The following is a 14,843-nucleotide window of genomic DNA, read 5'->3' on the forward strand; positions in this document are numbered from 1 at the left end:
TTTGATATGCGATTAGTAATTGTGAAGTCAATATGATCTTTTGAAATGAGAGTCATAAGATAATGTGAATTTTTGATATATGATGTGAAGCATTGTTATGCTTAATGTAATGCAAATTAAGTTGTGCACAGTCACTCTTGTATGAAGAATTGTCAATCAAAATATTTGTTAAGTACAAGAAGTATCTTAGAACTGTATGTATACTTATTTCCTGAAGATCTCATTTTATAGTTGCATGTTAGGGTAGTGGGCTCTTCTTGCACACATTTGTATATGATCCACAAACTCCTAATAGGGTTGAGGCTTCTAACAAGGCTTAGTCTCCTAACAGGGACTCGAGACATTATACATGCTTCATAGACTCCTAGTAGGGTCAATATCCTTAACAAGATCCTTTATATAGTGAATCATCTTGTGGGTTTCATCCCCACTAGGATTTCCCTAGTTAACAAAATATGGTGTTATGATCTCTCTTTGTGTACTGTTCAAAACTATTGGTTTACTTTCTTATGCATGTAGTAAAGTAACTAATAATATTTAGTTGTGGTTAAAAAGATTGAAAATACTAATTCACGCCCCCCCCACGGCCCTCTTCTCAGTATTATCTATTTCTAACATTGGTGAATTTTCATGAGTCAAAACAACCTTTAGTGCCCTAAACATTCAACCTAATTTGACAAGAAGTGCAAGCACCCATGGAGATTTTACTGGTAGTAGCAGAGCTAATGTAGACAAGAGGATTGAGGAAGGAATAACCCTACTAGTGAGAAGAGAAAAAGATGGTAAGAAAATCTTTAAATGTTGGACTTGTAATGAATTTGGTCATTATGCATCTAAATGTCATAAAAGAGAGAAAAATCATAAAGGAAAGTTTAACCCTAGAAGAGATAGAGATAGAAATTGTTTGTATGCAAATAAAAATGAAGAATCTGATGAAAAAAGTCAACATGAAAGTGATGATGAAATAGGATTTGTGGGTATCAAGGAAGATGATCTTGATAGAAAAATTAGAGAAGAAAGAGCTCTAGTTACCAAAGTAGAAAATAAGTTTGATTGGATAATTGAAAATGGTTGTTCACATCACATATTTGGTGATATGAATAAGTTTTTTAAATTCAAGGATCATGATGAAGGTATTGGTAGAGTTGTTAACAACATAGCCTGTCATATAATTGGAATTGGATCCAATACCCTTGATGGTAAAACTAATAGTTATGAAGTCTATTTTTTTGATGAATTGAAGCATAAATTTTTGAGTGTTGGAAATTTGGTGGACAAGGATTATCTATTGAAACTCACTATGGAGACCTACACTATCAAAGGAAGAGATGGTAAGATGATTAGAACTGGCACTAGATCCAAAGGTAATGTATTTCAATTGAATCCTACTGAGATGACATGTTTGCTAGCTAAAATGGATAATAGTTGGTTGTGTCATAGAAGATTACATCACATAAAATTTCATAATATTGTGAAGAAGAAAGCATCATTCCCTAGCAAGAGGTTCACTACCACAGAGAAGTTGGAGATCATTCATACATATCTAAGTGGTCCTTCTGGAACAAGAGGATTCTATGGTGAAAGGTATTTTATGATTTTTGTTGATGATTTCACTAGAATGATGTGGGTGGCATTTCTTAAAGAGAAATCTAAAGCTTTTGAGAACTTTAAGAATTTAAGAATGGAGTTGAGAATGAATCTAGTGTCAAGATTAAGTGTTTGAGATCTGATAGAGGGGGAGAGTTCACATGTAGAGAATTTAACATATTTTGTGAAGAAAATGGAATCAAAAGACAACTATCTACACCTAGAACACTTGAGCAAAATGGAATTGTTGAGAGAAGAAATAAGTCCATAGTAGAGGTAGCTAGAGAGATGTTATTTGAGAATGATGTTTCTAAGACATTCTAGGGAGAAGTAGTTAATACAGTAGTATATACTTTAAGCAAAGTACAAATTAGAAAAGGTATGGACAAGACACCTTATGAACTATGGTTTAGACATTCACCATTAGTCAAATATTTTAGGATGTTTATTAAGAGAGACGATGAAATTGGTAAGTTTGATACAAGAAGTGATGAAGGTATGTTTCTTGGCTACTCATTAAAAAGTAAGGCTTATAGATGTTTCAATTATAGAGATAAGACAATAGTTGAAGCACAAATTTAAGGATTGATGAGAAGTTTGGAACTAAAGAAAATATGGTAAATTATAATTCAAATGAAGAAGAAAATAACTCTAGAATTGTTAGATAGAATGTTGAAGTTTTGTTTAAGGCTAATAATGACTTGCAGAATGATGTGCTAAATTTTGAGCATAGAGGAGAATAAAGTTATGAACCTAGAGGAAGGATAAGAGTTGAAATGTTAACTCCTACCCCTCCCAGGAATCTAACAAGGAATCACCCTCTTGAGTGGATAATTGGAAGTAAAGACAAAGGTGTTATGAAAAGGAACAGAGTAAATGAGGAGATATGCTTGATATCTCAAGTTGAACCCAAGTGTGCAGATGAAGTAGTCAAAGATAATCATTGGATCCAAGAAATGAAGGTAGAATTGGATCAGATAGTAAAGAATGATACATGCTAGTTAGTTCCTAGACCAAAAGACAAGAATATGATAGGAACAAAATGGGTTTTGAGGAATAAGATGAGTGAGAAAGGAGAAGTTGTGAGAAACAAGGCAATACATGTTTTTAAAGGTTATTCACAACATGAAGGCATTGATTATGAGGAAACATATGCATCTATAGCTAGAATGGAAGATGTAAGGATGTTTCTAGCTTATGCAATGAACAAAAAATTCAATGTTTATCAGATGGATGTTAAATTTTCCTTTATGAATGGAGAATTAGAAGAGGAGGCTTATATTGAGAAGCCTGAAGGTTTTCCTTTATCAAAAGACAAAGACATGGTATGAAAATTGAATAATGGGGGAGAATATGCATGAGATGAGGACATAAGAAGGAATAGTGTTCTACTTGGTATTCTTGTGACTTAGATATTTTTCATCTATATTTTCATCAATGCCAAAGGGGAAGATTAATATTGATGATACTACATTAGGGGAGTATCTTGAGCATTAGAGTATATTGATATCTTGCATTCATGACTTTTTTTGTCATTGATGTCAACACAACATTGTTTTTGTAAAGAATGACAGAGTAGAAAATAGAGATATTGATGGTACAAACAATGGTTTGATTGTATGGTCATGCGTACTTATGGACATGTACAACACAATGTCTTGATGATGTAGTTAATTGCATAGAGTCTAAGTCGATGGCATATGAAAGTTGTACCTTATTTGCAAAGAGAAATTTAGAGACAGAGTATTGGGAAAGCAATTCCTGATGATTATTGGCTATCTTACATCCCAGATGTAATGAAGTGATGTGCAATCAGGTAGTGATAGAGGATAGTCAGATGATGATGTTAGCAAGTGTGGAAGCTTTAGTATCACACATATGAAGTTTTGATTGCAATTGTAATTAAATTAATTATCTTATTTTAATTAATTGGGAAAGCCTCAAGGCTAACTCAAGGAATTATTATGAAGATATGGTATAAAGAAAAGATGTTTCCCTTAATTGTAAAGTGTATGAAGTGTGTATTCAAAGTATTATTATTTTTATTCAAGCACAAAGAGAAAAAAGGAAAAGAGTGCTTACTAAATGCATATAAGCAATCCAAGGGATTATTGGATGTGAGATTTGAGATGTGGTTACAAGATCAAAAGGAGCATAGGTCCTATTGATAGGATAGAGATAGAGGAAGGAAGTACATTTCAGTTCTATTATTTTGTAAGGAATAATACATAGATCATTTGGATAGTGGGTTCATTGGTCTTACGCTTGAAGTTGTTTGGGTAGTGGGTGCAACCCTCTTCCATAACTCCTAACCATGTTGAAATCTCCTAACAAGGTTTCAAATTCTCCTAATGGGGAATCATATGTACTAAATCTTGTAATAGACTCCTAACAAGGTCTATCCTCTAACAAGGAATATTTATATTAGTACATCATTTTGTGGGTACCATCCCCACTAGGGTTTTCCCTCTAATCAAGGGTTTCCCTAGTTAACATATCTGATTTTATTGTGTATGATTATGTTGTTGTGGTTTCAATTTATATTACTCATATGGTTAAGATTGTTTAAGATTGTTAATTGTGATATTGGTTGGATAGCTGATTCACCCCCTCCCCCCCCCCCCCCAATTATATCTGTGGACTATATATTCTAACATATCCAATTTTGCTATCTTACTCATTTTGTGCATGTATCATATTCAAAAATAGATTCTAATGCTTTCCAAATATTATGAGATGTTTCTAGTTATTTTACCTAACTGTATTCATTCTATGGAAGAGCTGATCTCATGTTACATATGAACAAATATCTCTTTGTTTCACTGTATTCTTCAATCTTCTCTTCTTTGACAATTGTCTTTTCACTCTTTGTCAAGAGCCAGTAACCCAGACCCATACATAGAAGATGAGCCTTCATCTTCTCCTTCCAACTATCATAGTTGGCCTCATCAAATCTGGGACTATCATTTCTAAAAAGATTCACCATCAATCTCCCAAAGTTTTTAAGCTTATCCTTCAAGGACCTGATGCTCTAATACCAATTGTTAGAATATATAGTCTACCAATATAACTAAGACAGGGGGTGAATCAATTATCTAATTAATATCATAATTATCAACCAAATTAGAAACCACAACAAGACACTCACATACAATAATGCTAGATATGTTTGTAGACACCTAAATTTGATTACACTATTTTAGTAATCCTATTTAGTTATCTAAAAAGGCATTATTAATTAAATTTCTATTTAATTAATCCTTTGTCATCCCCTAGTTGATTAATTTAATTAATCATCTATAGTCCTAATTGATAAATCAAATAATCTATTATTTATCAGTTAAATCCTTTTCTCCTATCTAATTCCAAAAATCCCCATTTATTAAATAAATCTATTTGATAAATGAAATCCTCAAATTCAAAAACCCCTAACCTATCTCTAAACCTCCATTTAGCCTAATCCACCCCATCCACCCATACTAACCAAGCTTAGCCACTAACTCACCCACCTTCATTAATGCCATCCACTTGCACATCTCTAACATCCCTAATCTAATCCTAAACCCAAGCCTAATCCACCCCCTAATGTTGTCACATTCCTTAAACAAGTTTAAGACTTTCCTAATCCAAACCAAAGTCTCCCCTCAAAAAACCCAACCACTAAGTCATGAGTGCTCTTACAAAACATAAAAGACTATTACAAGCCCACTCATGACTCTTACACCCATCTTCCACACTCTTCCCTCTTCCACACTCATTCCTCTTACATCCCTCTTACATACTCAACCCCACTCATCATGCCTTTAACCAACCCTTTACCCTACCCTCTCACACTCATCCTCCTTGTGACAAGTGTCACCTTCCCATTGGTGCTAAACAAGCACAATCCATGTGCTCCCCTTTGAGTGCATCTTAGCCCTCCTTAAGCCTTCATCCATCCTTGCATCTAAGCCCTCCATCTCTCTACCCCTTAGCCTATAAATTGAATCCCATCCCAAGCCATTTCATCAACAATCTTTGAGCTAAAGTTACCATGATATTTTGAGAACCAAAGCCATCAACCATACCCTTATAATGCCAAATTGAGAGCTCACAAAGCTACCAATTTTCCATTACCCATCTCCATTGAAGCAGCTTTTGAGCATCTTGAGCATACATCCACAGCAAAAGGACACATCTACAGAATCAAGAAAGCATGGAGTGCTTTTTCTTGTGAGGTTTGCACTTCTTGTTTTCTTCCTTTGTCTAAGCATATATGTGAATTTAGTTTTTGGTTTGTGAATGTTTACTTTATTTGTTAATGTTCTTTGCATACTAATTCTTGTTCTACAATGTTAACTAGGGAAACTCTTCATGAGATGGAAAACCTCAATGCAGATGTTACCTACAAGATGATGTAGTAATATAAATATTCCTTGTTAGAGGATGGACCCTATTAGGAGACTATAAAAACATTCATTACATATCAATCCCTATTAGGGGACTTTGAATTTCTATTAGGAGATTCCAACCCTATTAAGAGTTGTGCCAACCCTCTTAGGAGTTGTAGAGGATAGCTGAACCCACTGCCCAATCAACTTCAAAGGGCAAGATCAATGAACCCACTTTCCAAATGATCTATGTATTATTCCTTGTAGAATGGTAGAAATGAATTGTACTTCCTTCCTCTTTCCATGTCCTATCAACTAGATTTTTGCTTCTTTTGATCTTGTAACCAAATCAAAAAACTCACACCCAATAATCCCTGGGATTGCTTACTCACATTTAGTAAACACTCTATTCCTTTTTGCACTTTGCACTTAATACAATACTTGATACTCTTTACAAACAAGGAAAATATATTTCCTTTATAGCATATCTTAAAAATAACTCCTTAAGTCTGCCTTGCAGCTTTCCCAACTAATTATAATAAGATAATTAATTAATTACAATTACAATAACACTGCTAGCTCATAATATATACAATACTTTACATGCATGACTTTAGGACCTGTACACTTGCTAATGTCACCATAAGATTGTCCATTGTCACTCATTGAACGCACATCACCAAATTATATCCTTGTCAAAGGATATAATGCAAACATCAGAAATGACTTCTTAGATACTTTGTCTTTGTACTTCTCTCTACAAATTAGGTACAACTTCTATTTGTCTTTGACTTAGACTCTGCACATAGAACCTCATCATCAGGACACTATACCAAACATGTCCATGAACTCACATCACCAGACACTCAAAACCTTATTTGTACAACTAAGATCTTTGTCTTCTACTTTTCTAGTCTTCAAAAACTTACTGCTATGTTGACATCAATGAAAAACACAATCATAAATAAAACATGTCAATACTCTCCAATGCTTAGGATACTCTCCAAATGTAATATCATTAGAATTTATGCTAATAGAAGATAACTAGTTTTTGATGTTGGTGATGAGGTGATGGTTCATTTGAAGAAAGCTAGAGTTTCTAGTGGAACATATAGTGAGTTGAAGATATATAAGTTTGGACCTTGTAAGATCTTGAGGAAATTTGATAGTGGTAATGCTTATGAAGTTGAGTTACCTAGTGAGATGGATATATCTCCTACATTCAATGTTGTTGATTTATATAAGCATTATGAGTTAGATGATGAAGTTGTTGTATTAGATGATTATCCTAAGAACCATATTAAAGAGGTTTAATAGGTATTGTATCAAAGAGTTGGTAAGACCACAAGAGGAAAATATTACTATGAATATTTGGTGAAGTAGAAGAATAGACCTGTTGAAGATGGTATGTGGATTTCTCAATCTGAGTTGGATTTAGCTCAGGTTGTGACACTTGCAAGATTTAGGATAATTATTTCTTTCAACCGTAGTTGTCTAATGTGAGATCACCCTAGGTTGCCTTGTAATCCTACACTTTTTTTCATTCTAGCAATTTAACCAAGTGCTTTCAAACCTTGCTGAGTTGTAGTTTTGCCTAACTTCTTTTAGACCTTGCTGAGTTGTAGTGTTGACTGAGTAGATCACTGTGAACCAAGCTCTTCAAGTGTCAACCAAGTTCCTTAAATATGACCCAAGATCTTCCTGTGCTGACCAAGAATTTCTTCATTCATTGAGTGAACCTTTGTTGCTGATGCCTGAGTACTTCTTTGACCAAGTTGTCTATGTTTTGGTTCTTAGTTTGAGCCAACTCTTGTATTAATTTAAATTATGAATCTAATTATCATATCTTGTATAGGGATGAGTGTTGACTATTTTGAGATGTATTTGGTTTAGTCTATGGAAAAACTTAGGAGAAAGAGGGACATAAAGAGTTTAGAGAAGATGTATTGAATTTGAAGTTGTATTATAGATCTTGAAGTTTGAAGTTGTATTTTTGTATATGGTCATAACCCTAATGGCCTTACACTTGGGCATGTATGCTAAATTTTTTATGAATTAATAAAATTCCTTGTTCTCTCTCTCTCTCTCTTTGGTGTTGTTCTCAGTGTGTTTTCTTTCATTCTATTTTCTCAGTAAAGTGTTTGGATAGTTAGGTGTGTCTTTGGACCTACCTGTTCATAATCCTCCATGTGTTAAGTTAATGAGAGATGGTAAGGTTGATGTTGGTAATGAGTTCAAGTTTGGTAGACCCTCAAGTATAAGTACAAGAACAAAAATAGCCAAGGAAATTACAAGTTGGGGGCAATTGACTCTAGATGGCTTGTAAAGGTAAGAAATTAAGTTCCTCTCCTAGAACATGAGAGGATTGAACAACCATCAAAAATAGTATGTGCTCAAATAGAAAATATTTAACATGATAGTTGAAGTGTTGCTAATGATTATGATTCCACTTATAGTATACATATTAATTATTATAAGAGTACAATACATTTTTTAATATCGACCCTAGTTTGCAACAAAGAGTTGCCACTATGATTAGGTTTCAATTTGTTGGTCTTTTGGACACTTACCTTAGTCTCCCCCTTATGGTGAAGGAATTTTCTACCCAATTTGAGAGGATGTAAAAATAATTAGTTGGATGTAAGGGTAAAGTTCCAAGTAGTGCAAGTAAACTCTAACTTTTGGTTGCCTCTCTTCATGGACTTCCTATTAAATTCCTCTCCTTATTCAAAATATCTTATGGCATGACAAAAAACCTTGAGCAAATATCAAGATAATTCCCTTGCACAACTACCAAGAAAAAGAAAAGGATTGGCTTGGTGAACTTTGACATGGTGTGTAAACCTAAGGATGATGGAGGAGTGGGAATCAAAAGGATTGCTTATCCAAGTAAATATCTCATTACTAAAATTAGATAGCATCTTGCTATGAATTCTATTAGTTGGGGAGATCTTATAAAAGAAAAATATCTTAATAATACTCCTTTTATTTATTATTTAAGTGATAATGACTAGCCCTTAGGCTCTAAAATTAAAAATAATTTTATCAAAAATAAAAATATTCAAAGGGAAGGTCTAAGGAGGATGGTGGGGAGAGGAAATATAATATTCCCGTGGGAAGAAAATTGTCTTGGGGGGAAGCCATTAATGATGAGAAAAATATGTTAGCTCATGGATAGCTTGAAATTACATTTTTGTGAGATGGTAAATGACTACTTTACTCATGGGAGGAAGTTGAGAAATATTTTAGCTATTATTATGCCCCATCACCTACAACCACTTTCTATGGAAAATCATAGTCTTTTAGAGGGTACTAGAATCATGCAATTCCCTAAGAAGACAACTTTTTGTATGGAAAAAATGTTTCTGGAAAATATACAATTAAATCTTTATAGTTAATTCTATTCAAAAATTATACAACCCCCCAATAGTGGACGAATGTTTGGAATGGTTAGTTAATCCCAAAAATAAATATCTTTTGGTGGACCACCTTGCATGGTAAGATTATAACTATTAACAACTTAAGGAAAATAGGATTTCAAATTCCTAATAGATGTTATATTTGCAAAGATAACAAAGAGGACATTAACAACATTTTTCTCTTTTCTCCATTTTCTAGGGAAGTGTGGTTGTTCATCCTTTAGAGTTTTTTTAATTTCATTGGTTTCTACAAAGGAATTGTAGCAATTTATCCTAAACTGGGATCTCCCATTTACACACACCCTTATCAAATTACTTTAGAAAATGACTCTACCGCATATTTGTTGGGGAGTCTGGAAAGAGAGAAAAAATTTGGTCTTTAGGGAGGAAGGTCACTCGACTAAAGTGGTTACCTTTGTTGTTACCAATCTATTGAAAGAGAATTTAGTCGTTAGCAAGTGGAAAACTCCCCCCAACCCTCCTTCTATTGGTGACTAGAAATTTTCTTTATCATGGAACCACCCAAATGCCTTTAAGGTTTTTGACTATTCTAAAACTTTGACTAGGATGAGTATGAAATGGTTACCCCCTCCCCAAACCCTACTAAAACTCATCTTTGATGGTGCTATGAGAGGAAATTGTGGTGCAAGTGTAGGAGTGGTTAGAAACTCTATTAGTATTCCACTTAGGTTCTAATTGGGGAATTTTGTCACACATCTAACAAAATGGTCAAGGTCTTACCTTTGCATTTGGGTTTGAAATTGTTTGTTAACATGGGATGGAAACACATATATATTCAAGGGGATTCTAAAAATAATTTAGATATGGTTGGAGGAAACATGGATCCATTATAGTCAACATACGACATTTTTTTTGACATATAGATGCTCCTCACTAGTCTAAGAGATACACCATGTAAAACATTTATAAAGAGGGGACTTTTGTAGTAGATTCATTGGCTAGTTTGGGTTTCCAATTGCAAGGACTTAGATGCCAGTGGCACATGGTCTCTCTACTAGCACATACATAATCCCTTATTAAAAGGGCAAAAACTCCTATAGCTAAAAAATGATGGTTTCTATTTTCCCCTAGAAGTCTCATTGGAATCAAAAGGTGGTGGGATATTTCAAATAGGGAAACTTTACTAATTCAAATATAAATTTAAGGGCCATCATGAAAATATGGAGTCATGTGAATCATGGTAAAATGGCCTTTTTGATTATTTACCATGCCATAATTACTAAATGATTAAAGATTATGGAGATGATCTCCAACAATCATGTCAGTGAGAGATCAAATTTAAACATTTATTTACTCTCTCTCCTTTCTTTGACATGGATTAATGCATATTCTTTTTAGAAAGATGTACAAATGATATTTTTATGTGGTGATGGATACTTTTATGTAGCATCAAGATAGCCCTTGGGTAGATGTTTTATTACCACCCCCAACAATAAATATGGTTATTTGAAATCCTTTTATAGTACTGAACTTAAGATTTTTTTATCTTATTTGTAATTAGCCATCACTACAATAAGACTTCTGCAAAGAGGGTTTTTTAACTTTTGCCAATTTGGAGCTCTTAGAGGGCTATGAGAAAGAGTTGGAAACACTTGTGTGTAGATGGAAACTAAGGAGGGTGGCCTACTCCCTTTCATGGAGTCAAAAAAAGGGCATGATGATAATTTCTCTACCCACTTCATTAAGTCCTAGAATAGTAGAAAGGTTGAGGTAAATGGCATAATTTTCAAAGTCAATGAAGAGGTTAATGCCATGACCATTGGTTTATCTACTAAAGTCAAGAAGTTGAAAAAATGGCCAAGATCTTGGATGAAGCCAACCTCAATAGATTCTTTAAAAAGGATGAAGCCCCTAGCAAGAAAATAGGTGGGCTCAATTGGGAGCTTCTTCCTGAGATGTGAGGTGAGGTATAACTGTTGATAATGAACTATCTCACTCTTGGAGGTAGTTTTTGTGCCTATTATTATTACCACTTCCACCTAATAAATCAATTTAGTGACCACAACACTATTTTTATCACATTCTTCCTATTTTTTGATTTAGAAGCCATTATAGTGGATGTTAGGGAGAGGATAAGGAAGGGCTCCTCATTGTGTTTCCATGTAATATTCTTAGGGCCTACCTATCCCACCTAGAAATGGGGGCAAAAATTGTTTTTCTATGCCTACCCCCATCCTTCCACATCATCTATCCTATCTAGGACCTCCAAAAAAAATGACATTGTTATGGCAGAGGTGAATGCCAAAAAAACCAAAATTGAAGCCCTTGTAGATGTTGAACTCATGGAGTCTCAAGAAGGAGCATGAAGGTGGTTGTAGGAGTTTAGATAGGTTGAAAAAGAGTAAGACTAGGTTCAAGAAGATGGCTAATAGGTGATTGGATATAGGGGAAGATAAGTCAAGGTTAGGTGTGATTGCTAAGAAAGATATTCCTAGGAAGAAAGATAAATTTATTAGGGATAAGTATCTCAAGGAGGTTGATAATGGAGAGACTTGAGATGGTGAAGTTTGAGGAAAAGCCTAACCTAGACTCCACCCAGATGTCTTCCAACTTTACCATTAACACTATGGAATTCACCTCCCATGCCCCCATCTTTCCTACTATGAAAGGTACCTCTCTTATGATGGCTACATCCCTAAAGGATCCTATGAGAAAAGGAAAAGAAATTATTTTTTTCTAATCCTATCATGTTGTAGGTCCAAGATCCCAACAAGCCTAAGGGTAATTATGATGGTTTCTAGGAGCTAGGAAACATGATGGATAAATTCAAACATGATATTAAGTCTTTGTAGATCAATTTTGTCTCTTTATATGAGATTTTAAATCAGATGAACATCTTTTGTGAAGGTGATGCATGTAGCAATGACACCTATGTAGTAGGAAAAAGACGATGAGACTATGGAGGCTGGAGATTCAAACAAACTTTATGAATTTTTGGTAGATAATTGAGCGAGGACCCCTTTCAAATTTGGGGGAAAATGTGGCAAAGAATTAGTGTTTATTTTTACTATTCTTTGTTACTAGCGTTGTGGATCTATTGGCATGAGATAGTAGTTAATCTTCTTCACTAGTCTCACATATTATTTTATGTTTCTAAAAAAGGACATATGGGAAGAACAGTCTCACCCTGGCTAAATGGTGTCCTGGGTTTGATCCATCAATGACTCTTTGTCTACTTGCCCCAATTTCGGTAAGATTTCTTGTCCTTCCTCTAAAATATTGGGATGAAATTTTTTTATCAGGATAAGAAACTTGTTTGGTCACTATGTTTCAGAAAATACAGTAACTCTAGAAAAATATAGGCTTATATATACTAGATTTTGTGTTAATGTTGTTGTGAGGGGAAAAGGTCCAAAGCCATTATGTATGAGAATTTTGGTTTTTTCTACTAGAGATGCTTTAAGTTTGGCCATGTGCTAACAAACTATAAGGTCTCTCAGTCCAAGGAAAAGCAGAAAGTAGTGTCCCCAAGGATTGTCAAGGAGAATGTTCTAAATGTGGGTCCTCTTATATTCCTCCTCCCCAAGTACTTGTTCCAGGGGCCAGTAATTCCAATCAACATGTTGAGACAATAAGGTAGTTAGTTCTAGGGTTCTTGGAAACCCAAGGATGGTGATAATATAATGGATGAGTACCCTTTATTAGAGTTTTTGAATGATCTATTGAACACCCCAAAAAATATCACATAAATAGTGTTGATTAATGTTAGGTCTATGTTGGAGGACAATGCAATCCTGAGGATTGTGATTCCTATCCCCACTGAGAAACCTTGTGAAAAAATTATTGAAACTACTAAGAATGTTGATTATGATAAACTTGAACAAAATAAACTTTTTTGGGTTGATAACTCTTTCCCTTCTATCCCCAAGCATGGGTTTGTGTCTATTGAGTATTAAATAATCATGATCATCATGATACTAGTGGAGGTAACTAAGGAGGTATTTTTTTTATCAAAGTATCATTTGATCCCATCTTCCCTTGTTTATAGTAGTACTAGAGAATGATATATTCCTAAAAAGGTAATGAGAGATAATAAGAAGGTTGATGTTGGTAATAAGGTCAAGCTAGGTAGACCCTCAAGTAGAAGTAAAAGAAAGGGACAAATAGCCAAGGAAATTACAAGTGGGAGGAAATTGACTCTAGACGACTTGTAAAGGTCAAAAATAAAGTTCCTCTCCTAGAACATGAGAGGGTTGAACAACCCTCAATAAGAGTATGTGATCAAATACACTATCTTTAACATGAAAGATGATGTGTTGATAATCTAGGAGGTGAAAGTTCAATCTTCTTATTTCTTGAATTTGGTTGGTAAGATCTATCCCGGTGATAAAAATTTCTATATGAAGTTGATGGTGCTTTAGCTATTGTGACTACTCTTTGGAATCTATTCATTATATGAGCGAGCACCTTTTCCTCTTGCTCGAAACTATGTTACCACTTCCCATATTTTCAATAACTTATCTTGGTGTCTTTTTAATATTTATGCCCCTAAAATGAGGGCAACAAGAGTGATGATGTGGGATGAGATATCTAATTTGAGTAGAAATAATATGGGGATTAACTTAATGTGTGGGGAATATTTTAACACACCCATATTTCCCTTTGAAAATTTGGGAGGAGTGATGGATTTCACTAACAACATGTGTGACTTGGCTAAATTTGTAAAAATTAATGACCCCTTGGATGTGGAGCTTCAAGGGGCCCCATTCACCTAGTATAATAATAGAAAAGGTTGGGATATTAGAGAAGTCAAGATGGATAAACTATAGGTACTTACTAACTATAAGTAATTTTTTTCCTATACTTTTTTCACCGTTCCTTGTATAGTGTCTGACCCATCACTCATTCTCTTTAGCTAGTCAAATTTTTAGTATAGTGGTCCCAAGCCATCCCACTATGAAATCATGTGGCATTATCACGCTAATTTTTTTACCTGTGTACATTAGTGATGAAGTATTTATTAGAGAGGAAGGGCTTCCATTACACCAAAAGATGACATGTCAATGCCTATTACAACCAACAATTTTATAGAACCACATGATGTGGTTGATCCATGTCATGAATCTTGCAAGGGATACTAGCCCACTACCAAAAATCCCCCACTTAGTGTCACTTTCTTATGAGATTTGTTCCTGTGACCAACCTCTGATACCAATTTTTAAAAAGGCAAGGGTTGTTGTTGCACCAAAAGATGGATTTGTCAATGCTCGATACAACCAATAGTCTTATAGAACCATAGAAGGATGTTATGCCATGTCATGAATCCTTTGAGGAATGTTGATCCACTACCAATAATATTATTGTTTAAATTATGACTATATACATGTTATTTAAAAGACTAGAGAATGTAAGGAAATAATCTATTTCCTGGAGAAAGAGTTCAATTGAGGATATTTTCAAAAGAAATTGGAAATTGAGGAGAAGATCAAGAAACTACATGTTATGG

Source organism: Cupressus sempervirens, chromosome 6, assembly GCF_028749045.1.
Source record: "Cupressus sempervirens isolate cs-2001-9-10 chromosome 6, ASM2874904v1, whole genome shotgun sequence".
NCBI lineage: Eukaryota > Viridiplantae > Streptophyta > Pinopsida > Cupressales > Cupressaceae > Cupressus > Cupressus sempervirens.